The sequence below is a fragment of the Anas acuta genome, chromosome 3 (assembly GCF_963932015.1).
Source record: "Anas acuta chromosome 3, bAnaAcu1.1, whole genome shotgun sequence".
Classification (NCBI taxonomy): domain Eukaryota; kingdom Metazoa; phylum Chordata; class Aves; order Anseriformes; family Anatidae; genus Anas; species Anas acuta.
The window spans coordinates 64,909,233-64,931,313 of record NC_088981.1 but is presented as its reverse complement, the minus strand read 5'-3'; the positions used below and the strand labels follow the sequence as shown (position 1 = coordinate 64,931,313).

General features: G+C 38.1%; 2 long non-coding RNA genes across 3 annotated transcripts; one reads left to right on the top strand and one right to left on the bottom strand.

Annotated features, from left to right (window-relative positions):
- Positions 1-10,692: 10,692 nt before the first annotated feature.
- On the bottom strand, positions 10,693-17,740 carry LOC137854298 (uncharacterized). 2 transcript variants are annotated; one of them, XR_011095076.1, is made up of 3 exons: positions 16,107-17,740; positions 13,578-13,674; positions 10,693-11,116 (listed from the first exon to the last, which is right to left on the bottom strand). It is a non-coding gene; the product is annotated as an uncharacterized lncRNA (long non-coding RNA). The 2 variants fall into 2 exon arrangements; XR_011095075.1 differs by lacking the exon at positions 10,693-11,116 and adding an exon at positions 11,355-12,193 and having other exon boundaries at positions 16,107-17,733.
- Positions 17,741-17,751: 11 nt separating this feature from the next.
- On the top strand, positions 17,752-20,762 carry LOC137854299 (uncharacterized). The gene is made up of 3 exons (XR_011095077.1): positions 17,752-17,932; positions 18,028-18,120; positions 20,592-20,762. It is a non-coding gene; the product is annotated as an uncharacterized lncRNA (long non-coding RNA).
- Positions 20,763-22,081: the final 1,319 nt, after the last annotated feature.

Here is a 22,081-nt window from a genome sequence, read left to right as displayed (position 1 = left end):
CTGTTCTGATGGAGGAACGTTCTACCTAGGAATTCTACCCTGTTTTGTTATTTTCTGATCTGCAAATAATAATATGAATGTTTATTTCACATGCAGGGTGAAAACTAGCTGTAGAAATTCAAAGAAAACACATAGACAAAAAAAATCATCAAAAATGTTAACAATCACACATCTTTAATTAGTTTCTGATAGTTGGGGGAGTTGCAAAGATGATTTATTGAATTAACATTTCCAGTGTTACTGGATGACTTGTTCCTGTTAATTCCTGTGAACGGGCTGTATGTGTTGCTCAGAGCTGCCCTAGCAGGTGTTAGGAGAGTGGACAGCAATAGGATGGATGCAGTAGGTGGCTGACTAAAATCATAATGAGGGAATTACTTAAAAAGCTGAAAAAAAACCAACACACTGGAAATGTGGTGAACCCTAAAAAAGTCCAAAACACTTAATGAAGTAGTTGAAGGAGCACTGGTGATGTTAAACATAGGCTTATAAATGTGGCCAATTTTCACATGCAACTTACATTGCATTCAATGGTAGAGCTATTTTTAAAGACTGTCTGGAAAAGTCCTTCTGTTATCTGTGTTTCCATCTAGTGATCTGAATCTAACTGTCAAATGTGTTATAGATAACTACTGAAATATTCCTCTATCATGTCTTCTGGTGTGCAGCGGGTAAAAAAAAAAAAGGGCATACTGTTCTTGTACCCTATAAAAGTCTTTGATTTTAAAGCAGCCACTCAGACATCAGGAATATTTAAGTGGGATAAATTTCAAATGTGTAGCTGGGCAAAAAGAGGATTTTCCCATCCTTAAACTTCAGTATGTCCCCCTGGAATAAAACCAAGACCTTGCCAAGTTTTTAGGAGGGGAGATAAGAAAAATTGAGATTTGCACCTGAGCCTGCCACCTTCCCCCTCAGGCACTTTACATCTGTCATGGTGCTGAGTGAGCTTTATCCTTCTACCCTGGAACTGAACAACTTTCTAAATTAAAATTTGCATCAGAACTATTACATTTATAAGAAAAAATGTGATATTGACATAGCATTTTCCACTGAAAACTGTTAAGTAATTCTCAGGAAGTTCTCCCCTATGCTATATAGTTTGACACTTTGTCTGTCCAATGCAATACATGGCAATGGATACATTCCAGCAGCTTTTTTGTCCTATATTATCTATGATTTCTGAGAGTTCTTGTGGGCCAGATGATCATCTGGTAAAAACTGAGTTTGGACCACTGAAATGAATGAAGCTATGAATTAATTAACAAAATAATGAATAATCCTAACGGAGATTCAGGAATGGAATGGATTTTCCAAAAATGCTTAAAAATATTTGTGTGACATAATGAAGTAATACTTCAAGCTGAATAAGAAGGCTCAGGTTACGGTAGTAGAGCAGCTGTGTCAGCATAGTGCTTTTCCTGGAATAATTCCCCCCGTAGACCGGAGCAATGTCATAACACAGCTATGCTGCTGCATTATGCAGGGAGAATCTTTCAAGCTACCCTGGATGTTTGCCTATATAGCATTGGTTTATGTTACATAAACACATGCCATATAAGTATAAAGTATAAGTATACAAAACCAAACGAAAGAGTTGGAAGTTGTGTTCCTGGATCTTCTGGTTTGATGTCTGTTGACTATAGGTGGACAACCCTTATACAATGTTTCTGGGGAGGTGGGCTCTGCATCTTTCCGAATTTGGTGATCACAAGATAACTTAGCCTCATGCCTGTGGATGCTAAAGGATCGCAATTTCTGTAGACACTTGTATAAGCAATGAACTTACCAAAATCGCCGGTGTTCAGTCTAGCAGGATCTTCCTTTGTGTGGGGGTGGTGATAAAAGCCTGGAGTTATGTTGCTCAAAATACATGGAGAAAAGCTCTTTTTCCAGATGGGTATGGTACCTTAAAACTCTTGCATACTGCTCTGGCTTTTTTATACCTTGTAAAATGGGAAGCACCCATTTTTAGACATTTTGAAAAGCCTTTCCTGGGTAACTTCTCCTTCTTGTTATGTTGGGCATTTCAGGCAGATAATGTCTCATATATTAGAATATTAGAATATATTAGAATATTTTTCATTTATGGAAACTGCCTTCTACACAAAACGTTCTTAAAACAGCTGAAACTTGAGACTTTGGTAAAATATCCCACTAAAAAATTCTGATGTTGTTGCTGATGATTGCAATGAACCGTGCATTTTACCTAGCCTTAATTGAGTCACTGCAAAGAACATTTAACTTAGTCTCACAGGAGGGGATATTTGATGTTGTTTTTACATCAACCTAGCTGAAACCTTCCAACATTTCTAACAGACTTTGTTGATAGCTAACAAGACATGTTTCAAGCTGTCTGTTCTTAACAAAGTCTCCTCCTTTTTTTTTTTTTAAAAAAAAAAAAAAAATCTAATTGAAAGTATTTATACAGAGCTTGAGATTCTAGACAGGCACAGGATTTTGCCCAGAATAATTGCCAGCCTACAATGGAGGACTTTTCTATAGTATTTTTTTTTTGTGTTTCTCCCCTCCTCCAGTCCCCTAGCCAAAGCAAATTTCTGCTAAGCTGTGTCAGAAAACCATAGCAACTATCTTGTGACAGATCTGAGTAGGTTTTGTTCCACCGAGGATCCATTAATCACTTGTATTGCCCCCAGCCCACAGTCCCATCCAATGTGATTCTGGGAATTTTCTGCTGAAAACTGTTGCCAAATATTTGTGTGAGTTAAGCTTTCTGGTCAGAGCAACCCCCAGGGGAAGTACAGCGTTCTCAGTCACCATGTGTGTGGCGGTGGGAGGCTTCAGGGGCGGTGGGGCTCTCCTTGCCAGGCAGCAGGAGCACGGGGGTTTGCCTGGGGAGCACACTGGGGGCAGAGCTAGTGGGGCAGCAGGGCTTGGGAGGCTCTTTAGGGTGCATGTCTGGATGGTTTCTGTGGGGCTGTTGGTGCTGGAGACCTGCTGGTGGCCGAGCAGGTGCCTCTGCTATTATTCACTGCTTTTTACATAGGATCAGTTCAAATCAAAACTAATTTTCAGTGGAGTCCAGAATACGCCAACAGTTGAGCCTTGACCTGTCAAACCCATCCAAGAGTTCCCACTCCCTTACTGCATTTACTTACTAATTCCATAAGATTTCCCAGCTGCAGGAGAAATCCAACCCACTTGAGTTTGCATTCTTGAATTATATTCAAGAATATTCAGTTGCCTATGATACCAACAGCCATTTCAAATAATTTTAGGACTTCAGAGTCCAGAAAAAATGAAGAATTAGAAAATTTAAGCACAGCTCTTCCTGTATCCTGGTGGTCAATATTTACCCCGATACACAAACAGGAAAATCCTTAGAGAATAAGAAAATAAAATGTTTCTATATCCTGATCATATTTGCTGCTTTCTTGTTGTGATACCCAAAAGCAGTTGCTGTGTGATCAGCTGTGTGTTCATGGAAGGCAGGTGGTCCTCAGCTCCCGCAGTGTTCTGGAGTGCCATTTGGATGGAAAATAGGATCCCAGCTTACCTAATGATTTATGTGAAAACATGTCAGAGCTTCTCAATGCCTCAGAGGGGATGTTTTCCCACAGAAATTTGCATATCTGACTTAGTGCTGTCTTCATGTCTTTACACCAGGCCATGTTTAGTGGCCACTTCTCTTCATGGGACAAAAATAACATTAACGGGCAGGGCCTCATAGTATGCTACTTCCTTTGCAGATACATTGATTCCCTTTCAGGGCCCCTAGCTGCATTCAAAGCCTCTCTTGCTTTGTTTTCCCTCGTGAAGCAGCTCTGAGGCTGTTAGAAAGAGCCCCTGCCCTTTACTGCTCTAAGCTGGGGTAAGGCATATCATGACCAGGGGAGGTGAATATCTGTTGCTTCAGCTGCAGTTAGGAGGCTGTTATTATGCTGCTGCTAATGAAACCTCTTAATAGATTTTTTTTTTTTTTTTGACTGTCACTGAACTTCTTCTGTGGTTTGTTTTCAGGTGATAAATTTTTCTGACACCTTGTATGTGGGTAGGCAAGGTGACAAAACAGCAGCCTGTCCTTAAACTGCAGGGTGGTTTGCTCTATGTAGTTTACTGTGTATTCAGCTTGATGAATAATCTCCATCCATTTCCTTCGTTTGGGCATAAAACTCACCCCTCAGTTTGTAACAGCATAAAGGGCATTTACATTCTTTTCACATATCAGACTTCAGGAGGTGGGGTTTTTGTTGATTTTTTTTCCCCCATATTTGAGGGAGAAGCGTGTGCTCTTGAAGACATAGTTCCTTCAAACGAGAACAAGGTATGGTGAAAAACATGAATCAATCAATTCTAGCTAGGTGGGTCGAGAGCTAGGTTGACAGGCTTAGGATTTGGTGTGACTGAGATCAGGATGAACCCTGCTTCTACATGATTCAGCCTGGGTTATGAGAAAACAAATAATACATCGACTGTCAACTGTGGTTTCCATTCATTGTTTAGGTTAAAAAAAAAAAGCCTTCATATATATATGGCAAATGTGTAAAAGAATTAGAATTAGCAATTTTATTTTAAACGCTTTCATTGTGTAACTAGACAGATCTTACATTTGTTTAATACATTGCTTCATTATGTGCCTGCCATTGTGGTTTTCAGCATCTAGCCAATTTTTATTTCAAAAATATCCTCTCATTTTTTTCTGTCCAAACTTAGAAGAGTTTGTCACCCACTGATATGCAGAACTATAAACCACTTGAATTTAGTGATTAGGAAATATTTCTAAACTTTGTATATATTAAATGCAAAGCATATAAAATCATAAGAGATTCTTTCTCTTTTTCTATTGCAGCTCTCTGGGTAATCAGAACCAGCAAGATTTTCTATTTCCCTGTAAAGCTGATACTAATTAATCAACCTCACTTTTTTACTCTCATTCTCTCTCTTCTGCATCCATTCATCTCCCAGTTATGAATTACAAGCGTTATGAAGAAGGCACACTCTTCGTTTTGTTGAGAATTATAAAATATTCACTAGAATCGTATAAGGGTTTGTCCTGCTCCTGGCAGAAAGCAGTTCTATAAACAGTGTGGTCCTTTGTTTGCCAGGAGCATAGTAACAAACGGATTATGTGTAAGAGCCATCTATAGAGCTTTTATTCCGTCTCCATTCAGGCTCTACATGTTTTGCACTGCTTTTAATGAGGCTGCCTGAACTATGGTAACCCCACGGCACATTTGTAAGCAAGAGATATCAGAGGAATCAGCCCCTTCCAGGGCTGCATTATGAGGTAATCTGCTTTCATTACAGCATTTATTTTATAGGTGGTAGACCTCGGCAAGAAGATGCTGCAGGCATAAGAAGCACTTATCTGCTCTGTAAGGCCAAGTTCAGGGTCTGTGTGAATGTGAATCTGCTTTCCCACAGCCTAGTCTCCATTCCTCGCATGTCTTGAAACACAACCTTTTTTGTGCATGACCCCTTCTTTGCTCCCCTTCTGACTCAGACTCATAGTGGAATGATTGATAGTCCTTTATAAAATACTCCATAAAGAACTATTTTACTTCCACATCAGCATGAAAGCTTGGGTCCCCACATACAAAACAAGTACAAAAACAAGCATCTCACATCAGAATGAGAAGCTTTTTCTTCCTTCTGCCTTCCTGAAGTGTGAAGATTTTTCTCTGGAACTAAAAATGTTTATTCCCCTGGTAGAGCCCACTGTTGTCAAAAGCAAACAGACACATATTCATAGTATAGATAGATGCCTTCTTTTTTCTCTGGAGGCCTATGAAAGTTTTATTTTTTACTTTTTTTTTTTTTCTTGTTACTTTTTTCTTCTTTCATTTTTTCTTCTTCTTCGGCATTGTTTGCAAATTTTACTAGAACAAAACAGGATTCACAAGTGGTAGAGTGCCCTATTTAAGTCTTTTGTAGTTTGTATGAATGCAATCTGCTCTCCTGATCTGCTGTTTGTTCTGCTGCTCTTCAGTCACTATCAGAATCAAAACTGGGTAGCTTTTATAAGAAATATTGTTACAATACAGAGGACAATTGCAAGCACAGTAACAAAGTAGATAAATAAAGCCAAGTGGCAACTCACAGGTCATACATTTTTTATAAGCTGCTTCAAGTATTTAGTTGTTAAAAAATATAGTTCAAGCATTTCTTGGCTTTTAAATAGGAGACCCACTGAAAGACTGGGGGTGGTAGAAGAGGTACAAGACAAGTTGTTGTTTTGGATCACCCCCAGAACAGGACTTAAAGGTTCAGGTGCTGAAGAAGTCTGTTGCTAAGACTTCAGATCTCATGTCTGGAAGGTGGCTTTGGCAAGGAGTTACTGGCTGTAAGGTAACATCAGGTTGGACTGTGGACTGTTGTGTCTTAATGAGAATCCCAGCAGCACAGGACTGAAGGTAACACCTTGAAGTAATTGTAGACTTTGGTAGCTAGGAGCTGTGAAGAGCAAAACCCTGAGATTAACAGTACCATGAAACAAAAGTGAGAGGTTGTATAACATAATTTGTTACTATAGGGGGAAAAAAAAAGTCTAACTAAGGGGACAAATTAATTAGCAAAGTAAAAAGGAAAAATGCTTAGAGGAAGACTTAAAATTTTTTTTTTTTTTTTTGTTCTTTTTCCTTTCAGTAATAAATTGACCTCAACTATTTCCCAACTCCATTTTGTATAAAAACATACAGTGGGGCAGGCTCAGGAATTTTTCCAGCTATTTTATGCTTAATTTTTATTAGGAAAAAAAAATCAATTTTCCAAGCACTTTCAATTTTTGGCTTTACAAATGCAGTTGTAGCCCATCTAATGCATACGTTTCCTTGCTGTCATACCTGTGCTATGAGATACATACCTGTATCTATGAGATACACCAAGGTAAAGAGAAACAGACCCTGAATGTAATAGTGGATGCATGACTTTGCTGTACATACTAATATCTCAGTTTTAGCTTCATCATGTTTTATGTGTTAAGCTCCAAATGCAAATACCTGAAAATGAGAGGCTGAATGGCCTGAGAGGCAGCTTCTGATACCCTGAATGAAAATGCCCATTATACTTTATGTGCATACACTTTTTGTCATTGAGCTACAGAAATAGGCAGCACCTGCATACGCTTAAGAAATGGACTGTAACAGACAGAAGATTACATACATATGTGGAAGAACTTAAAAAAGATGATAAAAAAAAACAAACACGCAAACTTGAAGGAAAGTTTTTTTTTTTTTTTTTAATTATTATTTGTGTTGCTGGGTGATAAGTACAGGTTTACTTCATACGGCTTTACTTGTACTTTGATTCAAAGTTTTAATGAGTCTGAAGGCATACAAATCAAACATCTGGCTACTTATTTCAATTATAACTAAAAATGAATGAATTAATCTCCAGTCTTTAATTAGACTGAATTTAAATACAGAACATTTCAAACTCAAGACTCCAGAAGGCGTTTAAAAGAATGAAACTGGATACTGTCAAAGGCCTATTATACAAGTTTAGGTGATACCCATCTTGGTAAGTTGCATCTGAAAAGGAAGTTGACTTGTAGTTTACAAGTTGATGTAATTTTAGGGTGAAAATCCTTCCCATTCATCCTCCTCTCTTCCCCTTAAGATCTAATCTTTTCTTAGAAAAATATTGTTACATGCTTTCAGTGTCTTGCCCCTCTGAAAGCAAACAAGCTGCAAACTTCCACTGCTTTTCATTCAGTCTAGATCTGTCAAGAGGCTGTAACTATTGCAAGCAACAAAGTGTTTAGATGTGTCACCACAGGAGTCAGCCTTTGATGGGCTGAGTGAAGACAGAATGAAGACTGAAAAAGTAAAATTAGTTAACAAGTAACTTAACAAATATTAATCCCATATTTTCTACCTTCTAATGTGGAAGAACCTCAAATATTTAATAAGGCCTTTTTATGTCAGGTGTCTGGCATGCAACAGGCATGAGAACTATTAGTTGCCTTTCTGTGGTAACTTGCCTCTAGTTGCCAGAATGTAACTCATCTTCAAAATTAGGACTGAAAAGTCCATCATAAGCAATCATCAAATTTTGGGCAAGGATTATTGTTATTATTATTGTTAGCATTTAAACATAATGAATATTTTTTAGGCAGCATGAAAAGTCGTAAGATGACAAAAAAAAAAAAAAAAATCAAGCTGTTTTTAAACCCACTGCCTAAATGTCTCAATTTAAATATATAAATATATATTAGCACCCAATGTGTTTACTTGTGGTCCTAGGAGAAACTGCAACAGCTGCAGAGTTAAACTACCTGTCAGACACCCTGGTACACTGTTTGTGCTGATACCTATTTGAATATATTTGCCACTGAAGGCAATGAGAGCATGCTGCTTTACGTCAGCCAAGGTCTGGCTTTGTATCCCGTGGGGAAAAGAAAATGGTTTAGTTTTCTCCTGCCCATCTGTGCTTACATCCCCCTGCCAGCCCCAGTTTCATGGCATGCTCTTCCACCAGCTCATCATCATCATCGTCATCTCAGAGGTCCCAGGCTGGTCCCAGATCTGGGCAGGGGTGGTGTGGAAGTGGGGACACCCCCAGCCCCAGCTTCATGCTCGGCTGGCGCTTTGTTCACCTCTCAATGCTTCCCCCCCGGAGCCTTTGTGCGGAGGCCAGGGCTGAGGTGTGAGGTGGCCGCCTGCCGATTGCTGCTCCATGCGTGGACAGAGCATGACCAGTTTGGCTGCAGCCAGTCGCTGCCGGGCTCGGCCGTTACATCAGCGTCAGCCCACAGCACGGCCAGACAGAGCCGAACAGGCCCCTCGTTGTTTTTCGTCTTTAATGGCTGAGAGGAAAGCCTGGGAAATGAGCAGGGATCCCAGGCCTTCCTTGAGAACAGCCGAATATTGTCTGCATGGTAATGAAGGGAACAAAACGACACAAGGCACGCTGCTCTCCCCCGCCCCACAAGTCAGGACTCACAAAAGCGGAGGAATGATCGGAAGGAGCGGAGCAGGGCAGCAAAGGATGGCGAGGAAATTACCGGCAGTCCCACAGCTCCTTGGTGCGATTTGTCTGCAGGACCCGCTGAGGTTTTTGGGACTGTCAATCAGCTGGAGCACTTCCCTTGTTCCCACTTGTCAGAGTCATGCCTTACGCCTGAGCTGAGGCATTTGGAGTGAGACAGCAGCAGGATCTCTTTTATAAAAAGTATTGCAACACACAGTGGGTGTTTGTGATGCCAGCTCTCTGTTCCACCCACAAATTCAAGGTGGTACATAAACGCCGTTCATCCTGGTTTTTGTTTTTCCTTAAATTACCTTGATAAAAAGTGATGCCTCATTTATTCTCTTTTGAAATTCAAAATAAGTTTAAGTTTTCTGCTTGCAATGGCAGCCTTGGTTATTTCTTCTTTCAAAAGTGAAGAAACAGACTGGGGAAAGCAAAGAGTTTATATATTTTGGAGCACTTGAGCCATCCCCACATGCTGGGGACAGGTCCAGCTCCTGTGAAATTTCAGCAGTCACGAACATCCATCTGCTGGCAGCCAGGCTTCGTGTCCCCATGCAGAAACACTGTTGTCATTGGAAACTGCGATCTGAGAGAGAGAAACAAACCCAGTGAGCCATCAGGGAGCTTGTCTGTCTGTGCTGTGAAGGCATGCAGCGAAGTTGTGCTCCTCCAGAAACCAGAGCAGAGGTTAGTTGTGGGGCAGTGAGCTCCTGGAAGGCTTGTGCTGCTTCCACCTGTTCCACAGCACCTTTGCACGGGCTCTAGGTCATCTAGGGGTCTGAGAGAAGCTTACTGCCCCAAACCTTGCACTGTTCCCTAACTCCATTTCTGCTGCATGTGATGTTCTTTCTAAAATGTCATAAGAAGCATGTCATCTGGATGGCTCGGAGGAACCCCGTCTGCCCCAGAGCTTCTGTTTTTGCTGTCAGGGAGTTGTACCAGTGGCAATGATAGCATAAACACCTGTTTAGGAATAAAGGTCTCTTACTGCACACTTCTGAGAATTATCTGAAGCTGACTTCTAATTTGCAGCCATGTTTTCTTTATTGCCACTCTTTTACCATATGTTTTTTGACATTGTTCTGACCATATGTTTTATGCAACATTGCTGCATAAGTTAAATTAGTCTTTCCCTTTCCCAGTGTTTTGCCTTCTCATTTACTTATGGGAGACAATCATTCCTTCCCAAACTTCTCTTGAAGATACCAAAAAAGCCAGACTCTTTCAGAAACATGGTTCTTGGTTTACTGTGGTTCTTGTCTAGCTTGTGGACATAGATTTCCTTTCAGAGAAAAGAATGATGTGGAGAACAGTTGGATGCACACCAAGATCAGGCCTAAGGATATATATGTGTTCATTGCATATAAGCCATACAGCAGCTGCAGTGCTCATGAGTAGTATTCCTACAATGTGCTCCACTTTGTCTTTTTGTTTGATCAGAACTGACAAGAAGTGTGGATCTGTGACCTGTATCATTCAGACCTCTCCCTCTCCACTAGAACTGTTCTTCCTCATGTGCCCTGAAACTATTAAGCATTGCATGCCATTGTCTCATAACCATTCTGTGAGTAACCAAAACACAGAGGCTTACTCCTTATTTATTACGTTCTGTAAAGTGTGAAAGATAGTGTAAAAGGTCTCATAGAAACATAGATCTTTATGCATAAATTGAATATCCATTCATAAAGTCTTTCTGGTCTCTGACATGATAAATTTTTCCACTAATGCCTGAGATCTGATTATAGCCTGCATCATTACCAATGTTATCATTGGTTACAGAATTGTCCGCTACTTAAAAATAAAAAATAAATGAATAAAAACCTATAATTAAAAGAGAGTCTTCAATCAGATGTGCCTTTACAAAGAAGGACCTCAAAGCATGTTCTCAGTTGTGACAGCACTCTCTGACAGGCAGAAAATGGGAAGAATTGTTTCAGCTTCTCATGCTGCTGTGAATTTGATGGTAATTAATTATGTAAATAGATGTGTGTTGTTCATTTTTGTTGACAAAACATACCCCCTTTGCACATGAAGATGAATTGTTGCTTCCCAAAAGGAACCAAGTCCTCAGCAAATGTAAATTTGCAAATAACCTTGCTGTCTTGGAAGTGCTGTATGAGTTGCAATCTATTATCTAAATGTGTCAGTTCTTCAGTGCCAGTCATCCAGTTAGAGTGAGGACCTGAAAAAACATATTTTTTTAATGCTAAACTTAATTTGACTGAAATAGAGACAAAAAAAAAAAAAAAAAAAAAAAAAAAAAAAAGGAATGCCTAAGCATACTACAGTCTGGTTCACACTGTGTCTCTACTCATCTCAGAGACTAACCTGCTCTTAGAAAACTACTGACAAGGAAATTCTTTTCATTACTTGGCTGGAAGATTATAGAACAGAAAAGCAAGACGGCTTCCGCAGCTTTTCCCAAAGATAAGGAAGTGGTTCAATCCACTCAAATAGGCCCTATCAGAGCTTCTTTTTCATTTAAAAAGAAAACATAATCAGAATATATGTTTTTGTATACATGATAAGTCTGAAATAATTTTAGACCCAATTTACATGTTGGGCAAATCATTTCGTCTGCTTTCAGATCCATGTGTAACTCTTTAGTGCCCTCCCCTGTTCCAGTTTGGAACTGCCCATGTCTTGTAGGGAAACACAGATTTCCATCTATGGTTAAGGAAGTAATAATATTGTGACTTTATTCCTAAAATGAAATAATACTGTTGGCTGTTTTCTACACAAATTCAATCATTTTGTTTCAGAACTGGAGAGAACACAATCTCTCCTTTCTTGGAGAGAAAGGAATCAAAGAGCAGTAAAGGAGTGTGCATGTGCTGGCTTTTTATTTTGCACATTTTTTTACCAGTGCTCATGATGATAGTGATTTCTCAGTAAAATATGTCAGAGATGCAAATGGAAACGAATTTCAAGTTAACGGTTAAAACTCACCATTCTAGATTAATCAGAAACTCTTTTATCTGTGTCATTTAGCATTGAACATGTTGTGCATTTTATATGGCTCAGTGTGCTAGGTGTGCTATCTAAACGGTGACATTAATCAAAGAAAGAAGGAATGTAGGAGTATCATTAAGAGTGGTGGAGGCACAATACTGTAGAATGAAAACAAGATCTATTGGGCTTGCACATGCAGGAGACTTGCATCATCAGTAGCTGATGGTACTTGATGGTCAGTTCTTCATGGATGGTGGACAATCAGTGTGTGCCTGGAGCCTCACTGCATGCCCCAGCAACACCGGTCCTGTGCAAAGGCAAGAAGGTCTGATGTACAGTCAAGAGATACAGATTTACCTAGACTTTTGGAAGAGGTAATCCTTGCCTGCAGAAGGTTTATAGCTTCACATCTTTGGTGCAGTGCATCAATAATACTTACTTAGACAATGTCTGCTTCATTTCTTTCTTAGTAAAGAATAATTTTCCCATGTGTTACTCTCTCATCTGCCTGTCACAACCTCCTTACGGGAAGCAGAATTCAATAAGTTAAGCTGCCAAATTCTGCTCTTTCCTTTGCCCTAGAAAATAGATTCAGTTCATAGCTTTGGTTAACATTGCAACCAATGCTGACACGAGAGGTATCAGTATAAGTGGCATGAGGTGATTTTGTTGTTGTTTTGTTGCTTTCTCTTTCCATTATAATTTTCTGGGATAATTCTGTAATTGTAATACTTGGGTAGGGAGAAATTTAAATCCTGCTTTCCACTGGTTTCCTTCTGTCATGCAATGTGTACTAAGAAAAGAATCTGTCCATCTGTCTTCCTTTGGTACACAGGTCTTTTTTTCATAACTAAAATTGGATCTTATATCTTGCAAGACATTTATATGGGTAGCTTGTCTTAAAATGATATAAAGACAAGTAAATGGAAGAAAGACAGACAGTAACTAGAATATATAGGTCAAAGTTTTCTTCATCCTTCAGATAATCCAATTATTTCAAAAAGAAGCAGAAAGTAATCTTAAAAGCTGAGCTTATAGAAATCAATTATAAACATTTCTTCAAAATCCCCCATGAATTTAATATTTCATTTTTTTTTTAATTTTACATATCTCAGTAAAAACAAACAAACAAATAAAAAGTTAAAAACAAAACAAACCCCACCAAAATATATAGCTTATTTGCTGGTTACTGCAAGTGAATATTTTCAAATGGTCATTTGAAAATTTTCTGTTTCCAAGTATTTGGACTGACTGTGCCAAGACTGAACTGAATATTTGCAGCATTTATCAGAACATCTGAAACAACCTGTAGCTAATTTGTATTTTGGACTTGATAATCACACTTGATAATGATTATCTATCTCTACATGTGAATCTGTGCAGAGTTCACTTTAAGATCAAGGCTTCAAGATATTCACATGCAGTGTTGTATTCATAGACATGTAGACAGATATCTGCCCATAGCAGTTCAACATTAGAAGGAACAGGGAGTACTCTTCCCAGCTAAGGCTAGTTAGGAAAATCAGTCTTTTATTATAGAACAAAGAAATCAATATTTCAGCAATGCACCTTGATAGGCAAGTAGTGTCATTTTGAGGTTTTGCTAAGCATGAATCAATACTATTATTGTTTATTTTATACTATTCAACCACTGAAAGAATTTTCAAAGCCAGTAACACCAGTGAGCTCACCTTCCTGAAGCTCCCATGCTGGCTTGCAGTACTGTCTGCCAATGGCCATTCCGACTCGATTCTTTTTTCATCACTGCATCACCGCGAAGCAGAAGCACTGAAACATATGAGAACTATTATGTTTCTGTGCCTCTATCTCCAAAGACCAGGATAATCTATCTTTATCTGTCTTTTGCTGAAAATAAATGTTGGGGCACAGAGCCATATATGGCTGCTGCTCACAACAATGAGAGATTTTGTAGCTGTTGCAAAGCCTTCAAAAACAAGATGTTATAGTAGGCTAAACCTCTTTAAAAGCTTCTGGTTTTAACAGTAGCTCTCTGAGAAGGATAAAGGTAAGAAATGATTAAGCTTTTGTAAGTATTCAGAGAGCTGAAACAAAAACAGCTTACATCTGAAATAAAGACAAAAATGAATGGGTTTTGCTATACGATGGTTTTCATATCTGTGAGGTGCAGGATGACAAAAATAGCTGGGAAAAAAGTCTACAAGAGGCAATTAGAAACATGGGTGAAAATAGAGAGAGAATTTTTGGTCTAAGTGTTGTTGAGTGCGGGATGTTTATCAATTAATTTCACTTGCGTTCAGGAAATGTGAAAGTACCTTTTTTTTTTTTTTTTTTTTTTTATAATGAACTGCTTTGTAGCTGTGATATACTGGCCTCTGCCCATTTGAAATAACTCAAAAGACCTCAGACTCAGGCTAGAAAGATGTAACGTCATCTTTTCTTTGAAAGTGAGAATTTGGCTGTAATGTTTAATTTATTCTGAAATACTATGAATTGTATAGCATTAAAGTATTCCTTACTGAGCTGGAGTATCTGTGAGTAACAGGCAGCAAATGAGTCAGTTGTCTGTTCCTCACTAGAGACAGCACACAGAAATCTGAATCATGGGTATTATTATCTTTTATGATTCCAGGTGAAAGTGGGAAAGGTTAACCAAAATCTTCCAGCAGATGACTGCAATCCATTCTAATGCATTGAATACTGCTGATTTCTAAGTGTGCAAATACCTTGGTGTTGTGAGTTACAAATTAGATCCCTCAAGACATATGGGAGCAGACATATTTCCATTTGTAGGTTCTTAGGTTATCTCACTTCTACAATCTATTTGACTTTTTAGCAGAAAAGAATGGTTTCAAACTGCAGTTGGTTTATTTTGACAAAATACTTCTTAACTTTCTTTTATGGCAAAGAGTGTTTTTGACTTGTCAGCCTGCAGCCCGAGGCAGGAAATTTCACACAGGATCTTAAACAAAACTAATTTAATGGTGTTCCAGTAGTGGCTGTGAAAGGGTGAGGCTTTATCAGTTATGAGATTTCTCTGCTTTGCAATACTTTCTAGAGAAGAGATAGTATTTTTGAACCACCTGCTTGGAAAAAAAAAACAACAGTCTTCATTCCACAAGGCAGAAGCTCCGAATGATCTCTGCTGACATTCGGATTAAAGCTTGCCTTCAAGTTTGGTCTATTTTCTGCCCATCGCTTCTTGTCGGTGCTCTTGGCATCAGCTGAAATTACCAGCTCTTTGGGATGCTCAGCTGCTCTTTCTTCAACCTCAAAAAGGTGCAGAGCCTAACACTACTAACTCTACTTCAGCCTTCCTTTTCTTCTAGGAAAGAAAGCCCTCTATCAGGTGACACTACTTCTTGTCCCAGGTTGTTGACTAGTGATATATTCAAAAACATAAATGCAATCAAAGAAATAGTTCAAGCAAATAGGATTATGTTGCAGCCTTTGAACTGGAGTATATTTTGCTCAGTGAAATGCAGAGAATTCCCCTCCCCCAAGCATTTATTCTTAATTATTCAAAGTTATATACCACAGTTTTTTTTTTTTTTTTTTTTTTTTCCAGAAGATACTGGTTGGATTTTGTCTAGCATGCTGTGAAGATAGAGTAATTCAAATTTTCAAAATGAAAATTAAACATACTGCAAAAATAATTTACTGAAACTCAATATGTCATATAATAAGAAAATGTCATTGCTGTGAGTAATCTAATTCACTGACCAAACTGTTTATAAAACTAAATTACATTTCAGATTGCATATTACCTAGCTGTGTATTAGTTTACATGTAACTGTGCTTTTGTTTTATGACTGCTAATTCTTCTAGTTTGAGAAAGAACCTGATGATATTTCTGTATTAAGGTAATGCTTCCTTTAGTAGTAAATGTTGCGCACCTGAGGTAAAAGCAGATATAAGTGTTTCAGATATAAAGTTTTATTCAGATGCTATGTTAGAGATATAAGCAATTTATTCTGTTCAAAGCAGCAAAAGTTAACGAGGGGTAAGAATTACGTGTGAAGAGAGATCTATTTTTTACACATGTAAACCAATGACAGCCTCAGGTTATCTATTACAATGTCATTAAATATATCTGAAATTTATTTTCATTATGTATGTTTAGCTTATGTGATTCATTATAAATTATTTAGAAACAAAATTATGTGTCATGGGAATGTTGTGCAAAATCATGAAGGATCTTTTAGTGGTTCTCCTTCAGCATTTCTCTAAAGAAGTCTTACCTTTCTGCAGCACAGCACCAGACCACGAAAGTATTTACAATAGTCTGATACCAAATCAAATAATCCACTGTCAGCTCCTGCAAGTACAAAGAATATATTTTAATAGTAGAGTGGTCAATAACTGGTAGGGGGTACAACTGGGACAGCTCACCTGAAGTAGCATAAAAAAAAAAAAAAAAAAAAAAAAAGGATATTGCATGATGGAATGCCGTGTTGAGCCATATAAAGGGGGGTAGAGGAAGAAGGGGTGGGGTTTTTGGCTGACTGACTTGTATCAGGTGGTAAGTGGCTGCCTTTATGTGGTATGTTTTTTCCCCCCTAATTCCTTGTCTAATAAACTGTCTTTCTCTCCACCCATAAAGTTTCTCAGTTTTGCTCTTCCTCTTCTCTCTACTGTCCTGCTGAGGAGGGAGGGGGGAGTGAACAAGCAGCAGTGTAGGTTCTTGGCTGCTGGCTGAGGTCAGTTCAAACAAGGTCCCATGTAAACTTCGAGTACCTTTCAGCTAGAGACAGCAACTAGAACTGTTCCCCTGGATGCAGGTAGGACGTATTTTGACTTTTGCAGCTTGAGGTGTAATCAGTTTGGGAGCAAGGGCAGAGCTGGAACAGAGTCCTGGGTCATGGGCAGGGGTGGGGAGGCTGGGCACGGCCTATGTGCCCTTACAGAAATGGCTAGTGTATTTGTGAGATGTAGCAAGGTGAAATCACTTTACCGCAATGCAACTCACAGCTATTGCCAAATCGCAAAAGGAATAAACTGCAAACCATCCTTTTGGCACAAAAACGTCAGTAATCTTTCTGCCTTAAGAATATCTGTGCTGTGAGAGGTATCTGAAGCTACCTAGTCATATGTATAGGGCTTTGTTAATTCTGTCACTTTTTGCCTCAGACCGTAAGGTATTTTTTTCTAGCAGATTCCTTATCTCTTAACAGTAGATTGCTACTTTGTTCTCTTCTGATTACATCTTCTGTTTCCTGTAGCTGATGTTTTTCATCATTATCAAGTTATTGCCTTTGAGAGTGATGCTTTGTGTCTTTCAAACAGTTAATTTCCTTGATGTATTTTACTTTATGTTGCACTTTTGTCTAGCATTTATTGGGTTTGCTGAATTTTTTTTTTCTCGGCTATAGTTAGCAGCATACTGTTATGTATTCTTTTATCTTCCTCTGCCTCTTTTGTTCTAAATTTGTCCATAAAACTTCATTATTCTTCCTTTAGAGCCTCCTTTTCTGTTTCCCTATTCCTTCTCCCAATCAGCTGATCAAGCTTTCTTGAGATCTTTGAAGCTTTTGTTCCACTGGAAGTCCCTTGCTGAACTCAACAGCTTTGACCTAGTGATTAATTTACTTCACAATTACACGTCTTTTCTTTTTGTTAGTTTAACTCTGGCCACTTATTCTTCTCTTCAACTTCTTTCAAACACCATTTCTCAAAAGCCTGGCAACCTTGCCTCTGAGGAGATTGGACCATCTGCTGGTAAGCTCACAAGATCCTTCAACCCTATGCCATAGAAGACCACTTGGTTTCTTTGCTTTGGAGTCAGGCTAGGGGATCATGTTCTTCACGGCTAATAACATTAAAATAAATTGCTGTGATTTAAATCAGCTGAAGCTCTTTTTAATCTCAGCATGTGTACTAAGCAGCACAATTAGAAGTATTAATCTACCCTGGATGTTATGAAGATGTAGATTGCTGTGACTAAGTCTTTAATCAATAATTAAGAGGCACACACTGCCTTCTCAGAGACAGTTTACTCATAACTTCCGAAGGAAAGAAGCTGAGTTTTTTCAGTCCCATAGATGACTTTTAACTGATTTTAGCAACAGTGAGTGCTTTATATTTATTTTCAATAGTATTGTAGAGTTTTAGTCAGTTTGTTGTACTCTCTGATGATCATCTTATTGTATATATTTCATTCAGTTGATAATTTTTATTACCATTTTCAATGTAAGTTCTATTTCATGGCCAAGAAGTCTCCATCTGATATCTTCTTAAACCTATCTTGAACATTCAGTGAGTACTGCATACTCTCATTGAAGGTTTGACTTGTTTTCTTATGTAATACTTCATTCTTTAAAATTTGACTCAGAAATTTATTTCAATGCTCTGATACAGTTATTTTGTATATGCAGTTTCTTTGAACATGAAAGTAACTCCCTAAACCCTTCAATGATCACTAGTGCAAACTTATCACCCAACTTTGTGTATATCTGCTGCTCTTCTGTACTACAACAGATAGAATGTCTTGTAATAACAAGTGTTGTTACCTTCCTTTAAAGTGACAGAGATAATTCTGTCTAGGGATTGTTATTTTAGCAGTTGCTAAGCATATACTTCAGAGCAGAAAGCACATGGAAAATGATGCAGATGAAAGCAGATGGCCTTCTCAAACTATTTGTCTGTGAACTTATAAAATGACTTATGAAAATGCAATGTATGGAGATAAATTACAGAAGGACCAGTTGTGTTGTATGTAGAAACCATGCCTGGGGGAACAAAGGCAAGAAGACACAATTCTACTAACCAAAATACTATAAGCATGCTGAAAATTTGAGTGCCTTTATACTAAAACATTCTGGTATATGAAATTAATTCTGGAAAAAAATCTTTTGATTGAAAGCCTTAAAAAAAAAAGTTTCCTAAGGACCTGTTAAAAAAAACAAAAACAAACAACAACAACAAAAATCTACTTTGTCCCAGTTTTACAGATGATGAAATTCAAAAGACAAATAGGAGCATTTTGTGAGAAAGCAGAAAAGCTCCTCTGCCTCTTTCTTTAGCTATGGTATACACTCACTAGTGTTTCCAGATATTTAAGCCAGAGTCTGTATGCTGTATCCTTTCAGCAAATTTATGACCCTACATAAACTATGCAAGAACATGATATGAAGGTGGTATTATTAACAGTAATTATATAACTTGTATCATAGTAATGTTCATTAAAGCAAATAAGTGGCCCTCTGTTGCCTATTTAAACCCTTAGAGTATAAAGGGAAATGGCTTTATGCTAGTGATCAAAATGTACTTTTAAAATTTCATTAAAATGGTGTCTTTGTAGTCTTTTTTTATGTGGACATGGTGTCAGATTTTTGAGATGCAGGATAATTGCTGCAGTCAGCCATAGAATCAGTATTTAGGTACCTGAATACTAAAATAACTGCATACATAGAGTAGCAGTACAAACAAAAGCCATATTTTATGGTATTTTACTCCTTGTACCTGGGATAGACATGTGACTAGGGAAATCTAGTTTTCCTCTCACCTGCCCACAAGTTGTAGCCATTCAAATAAACTAATCACTAAGTAGTAGCAGTAATATATAGCTATGAGAGCTAGAAGAGAAGTAGCTATTGTTTTCCATTGTCGTTGCTTCTTATTCCTGCAGTTTAGCTACAACCCTTGTCTGATCATGTTATGTGTTGGAGGATCTGAAGTAGAGATCCATGGTTCATACTTTAGGTTGCATTTAACTAGTCGTAAAATGTAATTACCAAAACCAGGCCACAGTAAGAATACATCTTTCATGATATTGTTGGATATAGACAGTGAAGTTTAAGGAGATAAATAGATTAAAAACACCAAAATAAATCTTTTATTTTCTTGAGGAAATAAGTATATGAAACAATTAGAGAAACATGAGAAATGCTGTAGGTGGAAGGTTTCTAACCTTCTGACCAGGATAGAAGTTCAGGGTGTATTGCTTGTGTCACATGCAGTAAACAACAGATAACTGCAAGCATAGAGGAAGAAAATAAATATTTGACAACATGATATTAAAACTAAACAGACCATTTCTTCAGCTTGTATTGAAAAGTGTCCATCTATTGATTCTCATAGAGGTTTGCTGGTTTACATGTGGCTTGTCCTGAGAAAATGTTTCTTTGATTATCCCTGGGTGGTCAGAGATACTACGCATAGAGAATGAGCTAATCAACAGAATAAATATTTAGCCTGCCTCACGATACTTGCAGCTTGGATGTTGGTTCAACTTGTGCCAGAGAAGAGCTAGTTTTAGTGTTCATATCCTGAGAAGTTTGAGTATAGACGAACTGGTATGGTGGTAGACACTTGCAAGCTATCCTCTGTTATCTTATCTGCCGAAAGGGGAGCTGTTTACCAGGGCAAAGCTTTTACCCCTTGACAGTATAGAGATATGAACTGTGATAACAAATACTTGTATTGATAATGCTTATATTTGTTTTAATTAAAATGCCCCCAGCTGATCAAAATGTTACAAGAGAAGATTGAAGGGTTTATGAAGCAGCAATGCCTGTTTTCTTGTCTGAGTAAGTCAGACCACATGAAGTTTGCCACCGTACCCACGTTTTTCCCATTAAAGCTGCTCCATGGAAGCAGGAAGCATTCTTGAGGGAGTCCAGTAGGGTGCACTAGGAGGCTACTACACATGCAACTGCTGGGAAAATGCACTAAGATCAAACAACGTGAGGATTAATTTGTTTCTGCTGTCTTTTTTTCTTTTAAAGGTGACTACATTAAATTGGAAAACAACAGTACCATTTAAGAATGATCAAAGCTGTCATGTAAGAAATTGCAGGGAATTTTAACATATTCAAGACTATATCACCATGCTGGATTGGACTGCTTTCCTCAGAGAAGTGTTTTAAATACAATTTCATTTTGTGAGCACTCTACAATTGCAGCAGAATCATTCATAACGTGATTGAGGTCAGCGATTTTGTCTCAAAGTAGGTCCCACTAATCACTCGGCTTCATGTGTTATTGGTTGTGAGGAAGACTCTAATTACATTTCTACCCTGCAAAGGGGCTGGTTAACACAAAGAAATCTCATCTCCTTTTATGATGTGTTCAGCCCAGCAGTTACTTTTGTTCTAAATTGGGCCTGGCAGCCTCCAGGGTGAATGATTGACGTGTCAGTGTGCTAACAGAAGCCAGAACCAATTCTCTTGTCTGACACCTCCTTTCCTCCTCTGAATATTAATGATGAGTGACCCAGCTGAATGAATGAAAAGTGCATGCATCCCTCGTGGCTCTGTGCAGATGCTCAGAGATGACAGCAGGCCTTGCCCAGGAGAGGACACAAAACCATAAAGCCATCTGGTATTATGTAGTGAGCTTAATCTGTTCACTGACTTGGTCAAATGCTTGGTAAATCAAACGTTGACAGGAGAGGATTCATAATATTTATGCTTAAAAAATATAGTCAAAACATTGCAGGGAAAACTAGCAATCTTAGATGAACTCATGTAACAACACAGAGTATAGCTCAGATTTCGTTCTGGAAGGACAGGCAAGAAGAATATAAAATTGTTTTAGATAAGAGCAATAAGCCATTAATTTGCTTTAATAGTGTCTTCAGTTACACCAGAACTGGTTTCAAACAGCACAAGGTACTGATGATCACCACAGACTCTTATAGCACTTAATCACAATTTCCTAAAACGTCCAGAGAGCCAGTCTTGGAAGCCATTACAATCACTTGACATTTACTAGTTGATAATTAAGATTTGGTTGAATCAAATCTTCTGTCTATTCTTAGCCTGTATTCGTTGTTATATTACAGACTGATAGTAGTAAAGATATTGTATAACTGTTTGGACTAGGAGATATAATGCATAATCAGTGAGCAGATTTCTTTATTTGATCGTGTCAGTTGTATTTATTCATTCAATAAAATAGACTCCCTTTGGTATCATACTATTGAAGATTTCCTGCTTAAATGTTTTTAGTATCTCACTCAGAAATTCTGGCACAATAGACAACCAGAAAAAAATCCATACAAACATGCAATAGATTATTTCTCATTGTGACATCTACATTCAGCTCAAAGACAAAGCATCTTTTCTCACCACTTTTTGCATATTATCTCTTTTATTTCCTGGGCAGTAAAAATACAACCTCTTTCCACCTTCAGTGCCTTTCTCATCTTTTGTATATTCTGTGCTGAATACCCTTTGTGTTTTCACAGTATCCCAAAGAGCGGTGATTCTTTTGC